Source organism: Orbicella faveolata, unplaced genomic scaffold, assembly GCF_042242905.1.
Source record: "Orbicella faveolata isolate gen_17 unplaced genomic scaffold, um_ofav_v1 contig_14, whole genome shotgun sequence".
Classification (NCBI taxonomy): Eukaryota; Metazoa; Cnidaria; class Anthozoa; order Scleractinia; family Merulinidae; genus Orbicella; species Orbicella faveolata.
This window is the reverse complement of record NW_028301541.1, coordinates 10,984,690-10,999,200: the sequence shown is the minus strand read 5'-3', so window position 1 is coordinate 10,999,200 and position 14,511 is coordinate 10,984,690. Positions and strand designations below refer to the sequence as shown.

The 14,511-nt window shown below is 40.1% G+C and overlaps 1 pseudogene; it reads left to right on the top strand.

Moving 5' to 3' along the window:
• Nucleotides 1-7,522: 7,522 nt before the first annotated feature.
• Nucleotides 7,523-11,449, top strand: LOC149113959 (uncharacterized; annotated as a pseudogene).
• The last annotated feature ends 3,062 nt before the right edge of the window (nt 11,450-14,511 follow it).

The following is a 14,511-nucleotide window of genomic DNA, read 5'->3' as shown; positions in this document are numbered from 1 at the left end:
GCGTTTCGACATTGTTTAATAAAGATGTCTTTGTCAAGCTTCGAAATGCGAAGGTCAGGGTTTCTGCTCAAATAACTATGTTTGAAAAAGTAGCATCAATATAGGTTAACAAGTGAAAATAATTAAAAGAGAAGAAAAAGTGACAAAAAATACCAATTATTAATAAACAAACAAGCAAAAAAAATAGCTCCAGCTGGTATAAATTCAAATGATTAGTCTTTGACGAAAACTTCTGCTCTAATCGAGTCTGACTTAGTAATAAGGACGTTCACGCTTAAATGTAAATGTTCTTCTGTTCACATTTTTGTTTTAACTTTTGCTGTAGATAGATAACCACTAACTCTTGTCAGAAACGCAACTTGAAAAATTAGGGGTTCAACGTATTTGGTTAGGAGGTAAAGCGTTTTAGGATTGTACTCGGGTTTCTAGGAGTTTGGTCATGCAACGTGAAACAAAGAATGGAAATCTCTAGATAAGCTTGGATGTGTTTACTTCAACAAAACTATTCCTCTTTAGCAACATTTTTCCAACAAAGAATGGAAATCTCTAGATAAGGTTGGATGTGTTTACTTCAACAAAAATATTCCTCTTTAGCAACATTTTTCCAACTGATATCATTGTTCCACTTGAACCTAGCTCTACAGAAGGATGAACGATAGTTGTACGTCATAAACACCCGCATTAGTATCACTAGGATATATAATTTAGGGTCCTTAAAGTAGTTGTTTATTGTTGTACTTATTTAAATTCAAGTTATTGTCTTTAAAAAGCCTCTTAGGGGAAAGTTAATAAAGTATGTATGGAAGCAGAGGTTCTCCTATGCCATGTGTTTAATATATCAAACACGACATACAGTGTTTCATCGAGATATTCAAACACCGAGAAGAGAGTTGAAAATACGTGCAGCGGAGTATTTTCCTTGACGAAATTCGAGGAGTTTAGATAGCCGATGAAACTGTCTCGAGCGTTTGATATGTCTTCTCAATAGAAACAAAAACTAAGGAGTAAACGGAGAAGTAAAATCGTCAAAATCTATGCTAATTGAGACCGGGTATCCAAACCTCCTTCACGGTTGTGATTTTCTTTGTTTTTCTTTCTTTCTTTTCTAATTTGATTATTATTTTACTCTTGAAGGAGACTCAGCTCCACACGTAATAATCCCTAATAAAGAGTGCATTCTACAAGGAATTGCTGTGACCGCTAGCAACACGCGTGCAGTTTTTCACGACGTCCCCATATTTCCTGTTCTTGGTTTACATGACTTCCTGGTGCCATTTACCTTGCCGAACTCCAGTGATTGGTATGAGACCATTTTAAACTACTGAGCACCGTTGGTTGTTTGCGATGGCTGTCCAGTAGATGCTAACAAACCAACGACTATGGCCGTGCTGAGGAAAACTTTCTTAGAGGGTGGTTACTACAATGCAAGCATTGTTGGTATATTGCTGTTTTTAGTTCTACTAACTTCTTTAAAAATCAGTTTTCCAAATATGACGATTCAAGCAAAGCCATCAAACGCTTTAACTTTACCTAAACTTCTATCTGGCAAAAATGGTACGCAGTTTTATTGCTCGTAGGATATGTATCCATGGCAACCACTTGACTTTTACGTACAACTTTCATTTATTGATGACATCGGACTCTTGCTGTAAAGGTTGCATTTTCAGATTCTTGTACCTTCCTTTTACTAGTTTTGATAACTGCCACAAAATATTGTCGAATTGACCTGTTTGCGACTAACGCCGTTAACCAATGAAATTTAATTCGTAGATGGGAAAATGGTTTTAATCGTCTTAAACACCTTGTATTGGCACTTCAGAAGCAACCACAAAGACCGGAAAGTTAACCAAACCGCGATAAGGCAGTTTTCTTGGCTAGAAAATCAACTCAACTCTGCAAAAGAACATGGCAAGAGGGTGCTCATAACAAGTCATAGTCCTCCAGGGTGAGTGAGTGAATCGTCGACAATTATTATGGTAATGGTGACATGAAGTATACGTTAAAAAAGTTGCAGTCTCCAACTATCGCATACGGATTAGAAATTAACGCTTGGGGAAACTGATAACATTATTCTCCATATATTACTCTCAAGTTTCGACAAGTTACTCCAGCACTATAGTGCAGTGAGAGCACTTCTAACCAAGAAGTTCTTATTCCTTAGAAAAAAATGAAAAAACAATGAATGTGCGCATGACCCTTGATTGTTCTTTATTTCATCTTCATAATATTTGCGCTGGCAAGACAATGTCGACAGAATGGTCTGAACTAGTGAGGGAGATGTCGAACCAACCGTGTATAACTGAATCAGAGAACGCCGATGTCTTTCAGCTCGAACTGCGCAGATTGACAACGTCGCCAACCAGCTGATGCATCCAAATAAACGATTACAACTTGTTATCACATTCAATCAAAACGTACTGTTGCTACTGTTTCGTTTCCGGTTCATTTATATCCGGTTAAATGACATCACGTGACATTTTTCCTAGGTAATCACACGTGTTTCGATTTCCGTTTTGCGTATTGCCGTTTTGTAGTTTGGTAGTTATTAGTCCAAACAGTTCTTTAACGTGCCCCTTCGTACGTTGGCAAGGTTAGTTTCTGTTTTAATTTTGCACCTTTTTGAACGTTGGCGACGGCAGTGCCTTTGGTTGTGCGTTGTGGATTTTTTGAGATTAAATCAGCTGACGGCAGCTATACGTACTCTGACTCATGCTGGGGAACTTTTTTGCCAGTGTAACGCTTATCTGTTCGTCCATTTGCTGGATAGTCTAAGATAAATAATTATAACTTCCTGGACAAGAGAACGAATGGATCCGAAAGAAAAAACAAAGTACCGAATGAAGGAATACACTTGCATACTTTTCTCTCTTCCTTTCTTTAGCTTACACTCAAATTAGTCTTTTCCTTTAACCCAGGTTTTAACGCCTGACTTTGTAAACGTTCTAGTCTCAGGTTACGCTTAACGCTTGATTTTTAGAATGGACATTGATGAAACCGAGCCTTACTGGTTGCCAGTCTATACGAAACGGTATATGGACCTGGTTGTCGGGAAATACCACACCACTGTATCCGGTAAGATTCTATATCTTTACAATTTAAAGGAAATTTGATCATATGGCAATTTGCAAGCTTTGTGCAACCAAATTAAACGAATAACATGGATAACAAGAGACGTTATGATTTGACCAAAACTCTCGTGGCATTTAAGCTTCGAAAAGTTCCCGTGGCAATTCAACAGCTCAGACAGCATGCACAGTCAATGTATTTGGCTTTTTTATAACTATATATCTGTAAAGATGAGTTGAATTAATTCATTTTGATTGTAGGTCAACTGTTTGGTTACATGCACAAAGATGATTTCAGACTTCAGCTGCGAGAGAGGGAGAGTGATAATGGATGGATAGGGGGATAGGAGAGAAGAGGAACGCCTACCATAATAATAACCCCCTTTTGTCCATTTCCTCCCACTTCTTCTTCTTCTTCTTCTTCCTCGCGTTTTTCGCCTCCCCTACCCCTTCACCGTTTACGCCTACAACGCAGGTTATATGGGGAGTGCTCTCTCGAGCCAGAGGTTCATGTTAAATGTGCTTGGCAATAATAGTCGTATACTAAGAAAATCTAAGGAGTTAAGAGTAGGTTGAATAGTAATTTAATTACAAGATTGTAATAAATCAGCCACACAAACTAAGTTTAAAATGTTCATGCTAGACATCTTTGTGTGGGATTATGCTGGAAAGTACCCTAAACCGTCAAAAATGTTAAGCGTGGCTGGTCTTGTCCGCTTGTCCAGGCTATAAGGGTCACACTTGACCGACCTCTGGGAGACAGAATGTATAATACGCTCATGGCACTGGTTACTAGTAATTTCGTTCGGGTCTGAGTGTGCAGTTTGCGGGGCGTATCATCCGCTGTGTACGTTTGTTCCGTTTCCAGTAAATTCTTTTCTGCTTTTTGTAGCGAGTTCTTGCAGCTTCCAAGGTAAGTTGTTTTGTAGTGCTGGTTCCGTTGTCCCGTTTATTGTAAGCTTAGATTTCTTATGTGACTTCCCTCGAGAACCGATGTCGATTTCTATAGCGTTAAATAAATTGCCCTGTTTATTTCAGCTTCGATTCAGTTTGTCTACCATGTCATTTAGGTGTTCCTGAGTGAATTTCCTTGCCAGAGCAGGAGTTGTTTGGCTCACCCAAGCCGACCTATCGCGAACTGATAACTAGAATTTAATTCTTTATGAAAGGAACATCGCTTTGACAAAGCAAAATTTCCCACGTACTTTTGTAGTTGGTAGGTTTATGCAATTCGCGACTTTTCGATATCTAAGTTCAGATCAAGTAGTTACACAAGTACACTAGTATTAAAAACTTGCACACTTCTAACTATAATTAATCCAAAATTAAAGAACCCCGAAAGTTTTTATCCTCATCATGCATAAGTGATAAGAGGTACTAAATCTAAATCTGTTTAAAACTTTCCAGCTCAGTAGCGTCCTTCGTTTGGAAATCAGCGCATTTTGAATTTCAGAGTTATGGCGCTGCGTGACGTAAAGCAACGATCGCGTTTGTCGAAAAATATGTATTTATCTGGTGATTTTTAGCCATAATTTTTAAAGACGTTATAGTATTTGGAAAAGTGCTTATTTAAATGTTTGTTTGCTCAGTGCAGAAAATCAGTGTCCTAGATAACCAAAGTAAGTTCCAGATGTTGACACTAGTTTCCGGCAGCCATATTGGTGTACCACAACCCGAAGAACACCAACATGGCGGCTCCATACTAGGCTCTGTAAATTTGCTCGAAACATTTTGACGGATATCTGAACTTTGGACAACGCACACATCTTAAACTTGGAGAACTGTCGTCTGTATTTCTCTTCTATAATATCACAATTTATTTTTTTCTCAAGCATCTGAGCGGGCCGGAATCCCAAATCCTCGAATTTGACTGGCTAATCATAACCACGTGACCGGTCCAGCTTTTTACGATACGTCCCACGGGCCGAATTTTTTTCCCGCTGCCTAAATTTCGCTCCTAAAAGTTAGCGGTAATCGTCAATCTTTTGCCTTTCTTACACATCCATCGACGATTAAGCAAGGAAAGTCACTGTAAGTAAATTCAATTGAGTGTTTTGAAGTTGTGAGAGTTTGCTTGGTTGTTTGTAGCTTGGCGCTGTAATGGCGGGTAATCCTGTGTTTCTCTCGCCGTAAAATTTGAGTCAATTTCAGTCGAGTTTACCTCTCTGATCGTTGCTGTATTTAGGAGAATTTCTGTGGAATACACTTCACAAATTTCCTCGCTTTCTGCTATTCAATTTACGGTAGAAAAGTCTGATTTCAAGTGATTTGAAAAGTAACGACTGACAGGAATTGTTTTTGTGGTAAAACTTCTCACGAAATTTCAAACCGCAAAACCAATTTTGGAGAACTTAACTGTTGAAATAAATGCAACTAACATAAAGTAGTTTGAAAAAAATCTGTTCTTTTAATACATCTGTCTTTGTCTACTATCTGAGTTACTCGCTCGTTGTTAAGATTTTTTACAAATCGTAGACGGCGCGCAGGCCGATTCAATGACAAGAGCTGCGTAAACTCTGCGTAAAATCTGTAAAACTAATTTACTGCAGGAAAAAAATAAACATGTTATTTGCCGGCTTAGGGTCGGTCCATATTGTGAAAAACTGTGACCTCGGGCTTGAAAATGCTACCCTCGGGCTTCGGCCTCGGGCAGCATTTTCAAGACCTCGGTCACAGTTTTTCAACATACGGACCTCCCAGCCGGCAAATAACATATATTTCTTGACTTTATCCACTGAATGGTTTTTGATTGTATTATTATTTTTTTTTTTTTTTGCGTGACAATAATACCGCTCTATTGTAGCTGACTCCATAGCTATCTACATTCAATTCTGCATAGCAAATTAAGATGATACGGGAACGGAGACCGTAAACGCGCGCCATTTCTAGTATTGGGGCTGTCCCTATGATACGGGACAATTTTTCTATTTTTAGAACAAATCGCGCCATCATGTGCGGTACACGCGCATACATGCTGCGAGGATTTTTGCGGATGTAGCGCGGGGAAACTGATGGTTTCCGAAATTCCCGAAATGTATGATGCTTTTGGCCCACAACTCAATACTTTTATGTCTGTAGGAATTTTACTTCAGTATTTTCGTCGTAAGCTGCTCCAGTTTGAGCTAGTGAAGTAAGATAGTGTCGAACTAAGTTATGTCAGTAGTGGTATGGGCTAGTCCAGTACAGATTTGACAGGTATTGTGATGCAAATGAAAAGGTATTGTTATGGAAAGGAGTTCTATTGTTTTCTCGAGTTTGACGTATCCATGGTAACCAGAAACCCCACCCCCTTTGGCGTCATTAATCTCGTTTCCGTGTTGACCGTACGATTCCTTCCATGAGAAATAAACGCAGATCTCGTCCGTGGAATAACCCCACGGACAGACTCCGATAACTTTCTTCATTTTGAAGACGAACATGTAATAGTGGCCATGACCCGTCTTGTAACCTTCTTCGACGATTTCATAATCGTCACTATCGACGAAAGTTTTCCTTGCCAGAAAGGCAATCAGATTAGTGCATTATGGCGGCATGAACGGCGGGGTAGTCTTTGAAATACCGTGCCTTTGAAAAACCCGTCCTTTTGAAAAAAAAAAAATTCCGTCACTTTGAAATAAGCGTCGCGCTAGCTAACATTACTTCACGCAAATCGAGTGAAATCGAGTCCAGAGTATTTTACAGTTTTCATTGCAAAAACATGGCGCAACGTCAATCCCGAAGGTTACGAGGTTTGGATGCAGAAATAGTGCCCGAAACTGCCCGCAACAAACACTGTGTATTCTGTTTGACCGATGAGAACCATGGTTTCAATATTATCGGAGGAAATGTCCTACGCTTCCCATGCTGCAAAAAGTTCGCCCACCGCAGTTGTCAAAGGGAATGGGAAAGAAACTCGCCTCTGTGTCCCCACTGCCGAAGAAAACTAGGTGACGAACTCCCACCTGTGGAACTTACTGAACCTCGTAACAGAGAGGTTTCACCGCGACAGCGAGCAATAAACGCTCTTCAAGAAGCGATACTAGATAGGGAAGGACCCGAACAACGAACTAACGCGGTAAGTTTGACTTTTTATATATATATATGTCAGTTTCAAGGTTGACTTGACCACCACGTGCGTCCAGTGAGTGAGTGATAAACCGACGCTAGTTTTGTGCGCGTTGCACAAAGTCAAAAGGATTCCACATACACATTGTTGCTACGTGCTTACGAATGCCAAACATTAATCGTACGATTTTTTTCTCTTCAGTTGGAATTTGGCTACCCGCTTCCTGCAGAACATGTTCGATTTCTGATGGAGAGAATCTTATATGGTCTGATCCATTCACCATTCGCTCAAATTAATGTTATGATAACATTAGCAATTTGTGACGCTGATACAGAACTTAATCGAGTCTATTTTCGCATATTTCTGGACTATGTTTTACCCGAGGAAATTTGTACTCAACCCGTACGTAGATTGTCACAGCAAAAAAATGGGCGTTAGAGAGCGTCACTACACCTCCAACATTCGTCAGATGGGACAATTTATACCTCAACAAAACTTGGCAGCAGCAGTTGCTGATGGATTACATAGAACAATCCAAAATTTGATTCTCCGAGACAGGATACCAGCCGCTGATCGTGTCTACTTCAATTTAGCCAGCAATCGCTTAGTCAACAGCTATGCTTATCGAGGTTTACCGGCGGAGGAATGGTTAAATGGTAGCGATCGTGTCCACAGTCTGCTGCAGCAAATGTCACAGGTGCTAAACTCAAACGAGAACTTTGAAATGAATGATTCGTTTCAATTATCTTTTACACACGTTCGTACATCTCCTCGCGGTAGCGGTCAGAAACGAAAACTGAAACCTGGAGATTCTAATCCAGAAACTTTCAAACGTTTGAAAGGTTCTGTCATCAGTATCGATAACAAAGATGAACTATGCTGCGCCCGCGCCATTGTGACAACTAAAGCTAGAGTGGATGATCACCCTAAATGGAATAGCTTCAGAAGAGGTGTCTCTATCCAGAGAGATGAAGCAATCAAGCTGCATATAGAAGCTAATGTAGAGATGGCAAAATGCGGTTACGAGGAACTCACTAGATTTGCATTGACGCCGTCCTTGAACAATTATCAGCTCTTACTTGTGGACGCTACCTGAGGTTATAGCGTGACTTCTTTTGGAAAGCCTCAGGAAAAACAATTGGTACTGTTGTATGATAATGAACACTACAATGTGATCACTACATTACCTGGGTTCTTTTGGTAACAGTTATTTCTGCGCTAGGTGTCTCAAACCCTACAATAACGAAGGTCAACACGCCAGTGAAAACAACCCTGATCATTGTTCTTCCTGCTTACAAACGGGATGTGAGAACTTTACAGAGGCCAGGTGTCGTAATCAACCACCAGCTACACCCTGCGGATCCTGTACGCGGATGTTTTATGGTGATGTTTGTTTTCAAAATCATCTGACGAAATCCTACAAGGGAAAAACCGCTGACTCCAAAAACATCAGTGTTTGCAGTCATCGCCGCAAATGTCGTAGCTGTAAAAAGTTGTTGGTGGGTCTCGAAGCAACAACAACATGAATGCGGTTACATAGACTGTCCCTCTTGCCACGAGTACATAGAGGCCGCAAGCCACCGATGCTTTATTCAGATACCTAAAACACCGGAAGAGCTAACCGAAGAGAAAAAAGAAAAAAAGAAGAAGAGAAAGAAAAAGAAAAAACGCAAGCGACTAACCGAAGCCGAAGCAGAGGATAATGGTAATGATGATGATGATGATGATGATGATGATGATGATGATGATGATGAAAAGCCTCCCATTCTCGTTTTCTTCGATATTGAGGCGATGCAAGACACTGGCAAACACATCCCTAATCTTTTAATAGCGGAAACTGAGGATGGTAATTTTCCACTGCACTTCAAAGGTGAAGATTGCATTCTTGATTTCCTGGAAAGGCCGGATACGTTAACTGGACACGCGCAATGTAACTGTTTTGGCCCATAACTTTTCTGGCTACGACTCCTATTTCGTCGTGGAGGAATATCATCGCCAACACAGGGTCCTCAATCAAATCAGAAATGGAGCTAAACTTCTCCAATTAACCTTTGAAAATATTAACTTTATTGACTCTCTGTCATTTTTTCAAATGCAGCTTTCTGCATTTCCAAAGACATTCGGATTGACAGAGTTAAAGAAGGGCTATTTTCCTCACCTGTTTAACACGCCTGAAAATCAAGACTACGTGGGACCAATTTCCGAGAAAGAATTTTACATGCCTGAATCAATGTCTGTCAACGGCCGTAAAGACTTCGAGAAATGGCATGATAAAGAAAGAGCTGAGAATGTAGTGTTCGATTTCCAGAAAGAATTGCTGGAATATTGCGAGTCGGACGTGAAATTACTGAAGGAGGGATGCCTTACTTTCAAACGACTTTTTGAAAAAGAGACAAAGTTTGACCCCTTCAGTCATATTACTATAGCTTCGGCATGCAATCGAGACCTGCGACAAAACCGAATGGAAGCCAACACAATTGCCTCCGAGCCTCTCCACGGTTGGCGACTAAAAACAAATCAGTCGAAAGTTGCTATGGAATCTCTACTGTGGCAACAAAGTCAGATCAGTGGGAGAATTCAACATGTTGGAAATGATGGGGAATACCGTATCCCCAACAGTCGCTACACCGTGGACGGCTACAATGCAGCTACGAACACCGTCTACGAATTTCAAGGTTGCTTTTGGCATGGCTGTCGTAAATGCTATCCCAACAGATCCGAAACACACCTTAGATTAGAGCACCGCTGCACTGCCGACGTGTATCTATGCACCCAGGAAAAACTACAATTCTTTCGTGACAGAGGTTACAACGTCATCGAAATGTGGGAGTGTGATTGGCGGAAAATGAAAGAAGAAAGGCAGGACGTCAGGAACTTTGTAACCAGCCTCGATTTGGTGGAGCCACTAAATCCCCGTGATGCCTTCTGCGGCGGACGAACAAACGCTGTCAAACTTTTTCATCTGGCTGACATCGCCTCAGGAGAGAAGATTCATTACTATGATTTTACATCTCTCTATCCGTTCATCAATAAGAATGCTGAGTATCCTGTCGGCCACCCTGAAATTATATTTCAGCCGGAAAACACAAACATCCAAAATTACTTCGGGATTGCCAAGGTCACAATCTTACCTCCAGAAAAACTGTTTCATCCAGTACTTCCGCTGCGTGAAAATGGTAAACTGACATTCCCGCTATGTAGAGCCTGTGTACAAGAAGAGATGGAAAAACCAATGCTACAACGGTCCTGGGTTTGCAGTCACAGCGACAGTGAAAGACAAATTACAGGTACATGGTGTACCCGCGAACTGAACAAAGCCGTTGAGAAGGGCTACAAAATAACTTACGTTCACGAAGTGTGGCATTTTTCTGAAACGAGGAAAGGTCTTTTTAAAGACTATGTGATTACATGGTTAAAGATTAAAGAGGAGGCAAGCGGCTGGCCAGCTCATGTAGACAATGATCCCGTCAAACAGCAAGAACATCTGAGATCCTACAAAGCGAAAGAGGGCATCGAACTCAACCGCAACAACATTGAAAAGAATCTCGGCAAACGTAGCCTTGCAAAAATGATGTTAAATTCCATGTGGGGGAAGTTTGGCCAGCGCACCAGCAAAACTCAAATCAAAGAGTTCGGGGATCCTATGAGGTTCAGTGCATTCCATGAAAGTGATGCAAATGACATTTGCTACGTGAGTGTATTGTCTGAAGACATCGTTGAAGTTCACTATAAACTGAAATCGAATGACGAACCTGTCTCACCAAACCTCAACATTTTCATCGCTTGTTTCACGACATGTTGGGCTCGACTTCGTTTGTATGCAGCTCTGGACATGCTACAAGAACGAGTACAGTACACAGACACCGACAGCGTTATTTTTTCCACTCTACCCCATGAAAACAATCCTCCCCTTGACGACTTTCTCGTTGATTTCAAGGACGAGTTGGAAGAAGACGACTTCATCACTGAATTTGCGTCCGCGGGACCGAAAAATTATGGCTACCTCACGAAGAAAGAAAAAGGAGAATGCAAAGTGAGGGGAATCTCTTTAAACAGTGAAGGTAGCAAGCAGTTAAATTATCAAGTGTTGCGGCAAAATGTTTTAGACGAAATTCAACGCCCTCTCGAGAAAACGCGACAAACTGATATTTACAAGCCTTATCACATCGTTCGAAACTCCAAAGAGTACTCACTGACCACAGTCTCTCAGACGAAAAAGTACCAGCTTGTTTACGAAAAACGGGTGATAGATCCCTACACCTTCAAAACATATCCCTATGGCTATAAAAGAATAACGAACGAGGATGGGGACATGATTGAACTGTTGTGCCATATGTAAACACTTCTGTAAATAGTTTCATTCATAAGGAGCGCAATCCACTAGGGAGTTGCACACGCCTCTGTCCTGTAATTTTAGGGAAACATTTGATATTAAAGTTAATGGGTAACTTTAAAATGGCGTGATTCTTTTGTTTATGTTAAAAACCAGGCTTTTTACTCGGTCAACACGGAAACGAGATTAATGACGCCAAAGGGGGTGGGGCTTCTGGTTACCATGGATACGTGAAACTCGAGAAAACAATAGAACTCCTTTCCATAACTATACCTTTTCATTTGCATCACAATACCTGTCAAATCTGTACTGGACTAGCCCATACCACTACTGTTGTCCCGCTTTATATCACTGACCAAGTTGTGTTCCGCTCACTTCTTTTACAAGAGCTCCACAATACTCCACTTTAAGTTTCACATATGTTGATGAATAACAGCTTTTCCATAACACAGCAAAAAACTAGTTGGATATATATCAGAATTTCCTTTCAAAAACTTTTGCAAACTCGCCAAACAAACAGAAACAATAAGAAATTATCAGAATTTGGTTATGACTAAGTATTGTTTGGAAAATTCACAAATTATCTTGATACCATGGTACAGTTTTCTTACATAACATCTCTTTACAGAACAAACGCAAAATCTTACTTGTACAAGTAGCGCGAGCAGATATTCATCCACAGCGCGAAATTGAAGTCTTGTTTTCGACCCTGAAAACTCACCTTTTCCATTAGCTCAGAGCGTAAAACTACAAATAAGAACCCTGGTTCTTATTCCCTGCGTTATTCCCTGCCATCGTGAAAAATCTGCAAGAGAATCTCGCAACTCTCATCATTTGATCAGGCAACGTGACAACATCCACGCGAGAGTCCCCGACATGTGCGTGGATCCCAAGACTTACGGTCTCCGTCCCCGATTATGGCTTCTGGATTAATAGCATATTTAACATGTTTTCCCTTGATTTTAAATAGCACTGTGTGTTGATATTTAGCCAAGATAAGAAAAAGCAAGTAATATTAGTTGACATCAAGCATGATGCACAATTTTAAATAAGTAAGTAATATAACTAGGTACTAATAAATTGTAAGCAATGTTAGCGTTGTAAGTTGTGTTCAGGTTGTTAAATTGTGAATTATGTTAGTACTGTAACTAGAGTAAGTATCGCAGGCAAATGTTAGGGTTTTGCAAGCTAGAGCAGTTTTCAATAAGTGTAGAAAGTAATTAGACATTTAATTTGGTTTTGGTTTTACTACAGTTTGAGATTTGCTGAGTAGTCTAATTGGTAAGTAATTGAAAACCGCTCTATTTTGTTATTGTAAGTAATGTTACCAGTGAAGGTAATATTTGTATTATATTTTTGTAATGATAATAACTACAAAAAGTCCACTTGCCTATGCCGCCTCACCTACTTTTCAAAAAGAAATTTGCATGTTACCTTCCCTCCCTAAGGGTATGATTTTCCATGATGTTCCCCTCTCTGTTTTTTTACAGCCCCACCCCCTCCTGATAATTATTGCACAGTTCTTAAGTAGTTAATTTGGTTTAAAGGGACATGTTCTAATATTTCCAGAGTATCTAACCCGTATCTCTAGTCGCGAGAGACATTTGTAACTCTCTTTTGGTGCCACTTTTGGAGTTTTTTTAGAGTCACCTTTCGGTAACAAGTCTCGGCGTTTTTTTATCCTGTTATCCCACAACACGTAGGCCGAACGAATCGGCCAATCGCAGCGCGTTACGTACACAGTGAGGTTCAATTCTAAAAGCGCTATCTAGCAATAAAGGATTCATTCTGTAACTAGACCAGCTCGGACTCAGGCAGCCGAATATAAAGTTAAGCTGGACCGATTGGTGTCAACCTACTCGTAGTTCACCCTCGAGACCAGTTGAATTAAGCCGTGATATTCCCTCAATCTGTTTGGCAACAAACATACGGTTTGGTATCGATGCTTCCTTTTGACGCTAAATATCAAACGGGTGTCAGACCAAACGACCTCTCTGCATACTCACGGGAAACATTTTTGTTGGATATTGACATTCAAAGTAAAGAACACTTGGATATGAACTTACCCGAAGGTACGTCCTGTGAAATGTATATTTATTACAAGAGTACTGAGGAAGTTTTGATTTCATTGTTAGAGGTATTGATAAATCGTTTATACTGTACTCTTCAAATAGCTAGTCGAGTGAGGTTCGAGAGTTCAGAATTTGATCACAGATGATCGCATGCCCATGTTTTACGTTTCTGGAGCAAACTCGTTTAAAATATAGGTTGCTGGACACAAATAAAAGATCAAGACAGTTAGAATAAAGGTAACTAAAGCAATTAACATAAACACAGGAACAATATCCGTAGTGGATTGTCAGTGGATTGCTTGATATTTGGTGTTCATAAACCAATCTGTAAGGAACACGAAGAACACGAGATTTCGAGATCATAGCAGTGTAGTAAAGAGAGAAAGCTATTACTTCTCACCCCTTAGGGGAGGAAAAAAAAAATCGTTTTTTCTTTTATTTTTTTCTCAGTCCGTAATCATGGCACAATTCAACAAATCTGGCAATCTGATTGGTTCCGGGAGCGGGTGAAATTATCCAATGCTGCTTGCCATCATTTTGCTTTTTGAAATTTTTTTTCGTGAACAAATTAGCGATAATCGACGTCAATCGTTTGCCTTATTACGCGTTCATCGATGATTAAGGTGGCGGCTCGATAGGATAAAACATGACGATGTTCAGGAGAAAAGCAATTTTTTTGAAAATATTAGATGTAAAACCGTTGAACATTTGTAAAAAACATTTTCAAACGATCTTGCTGACTTTGCCTCTAGATGAGTGTGAAATTCAAGGAAAGTACACAGTGGCCGGGTATAATTTTTTTATTATTACAACGGCCAGGTCAGAAAATGACCACAAATATAGATCAGTTTCAACAAAAGTGAACTCGAAAACTCTATATTTGTAATAACTTGTGAAAAGAGTCCCCTGAATCACCATCACAGGCTCATTCATTTCCCTTACAAAAAGGAATATTTTCTACAACTGTTCCTTTATACATCTTTTAATTATTTTTCT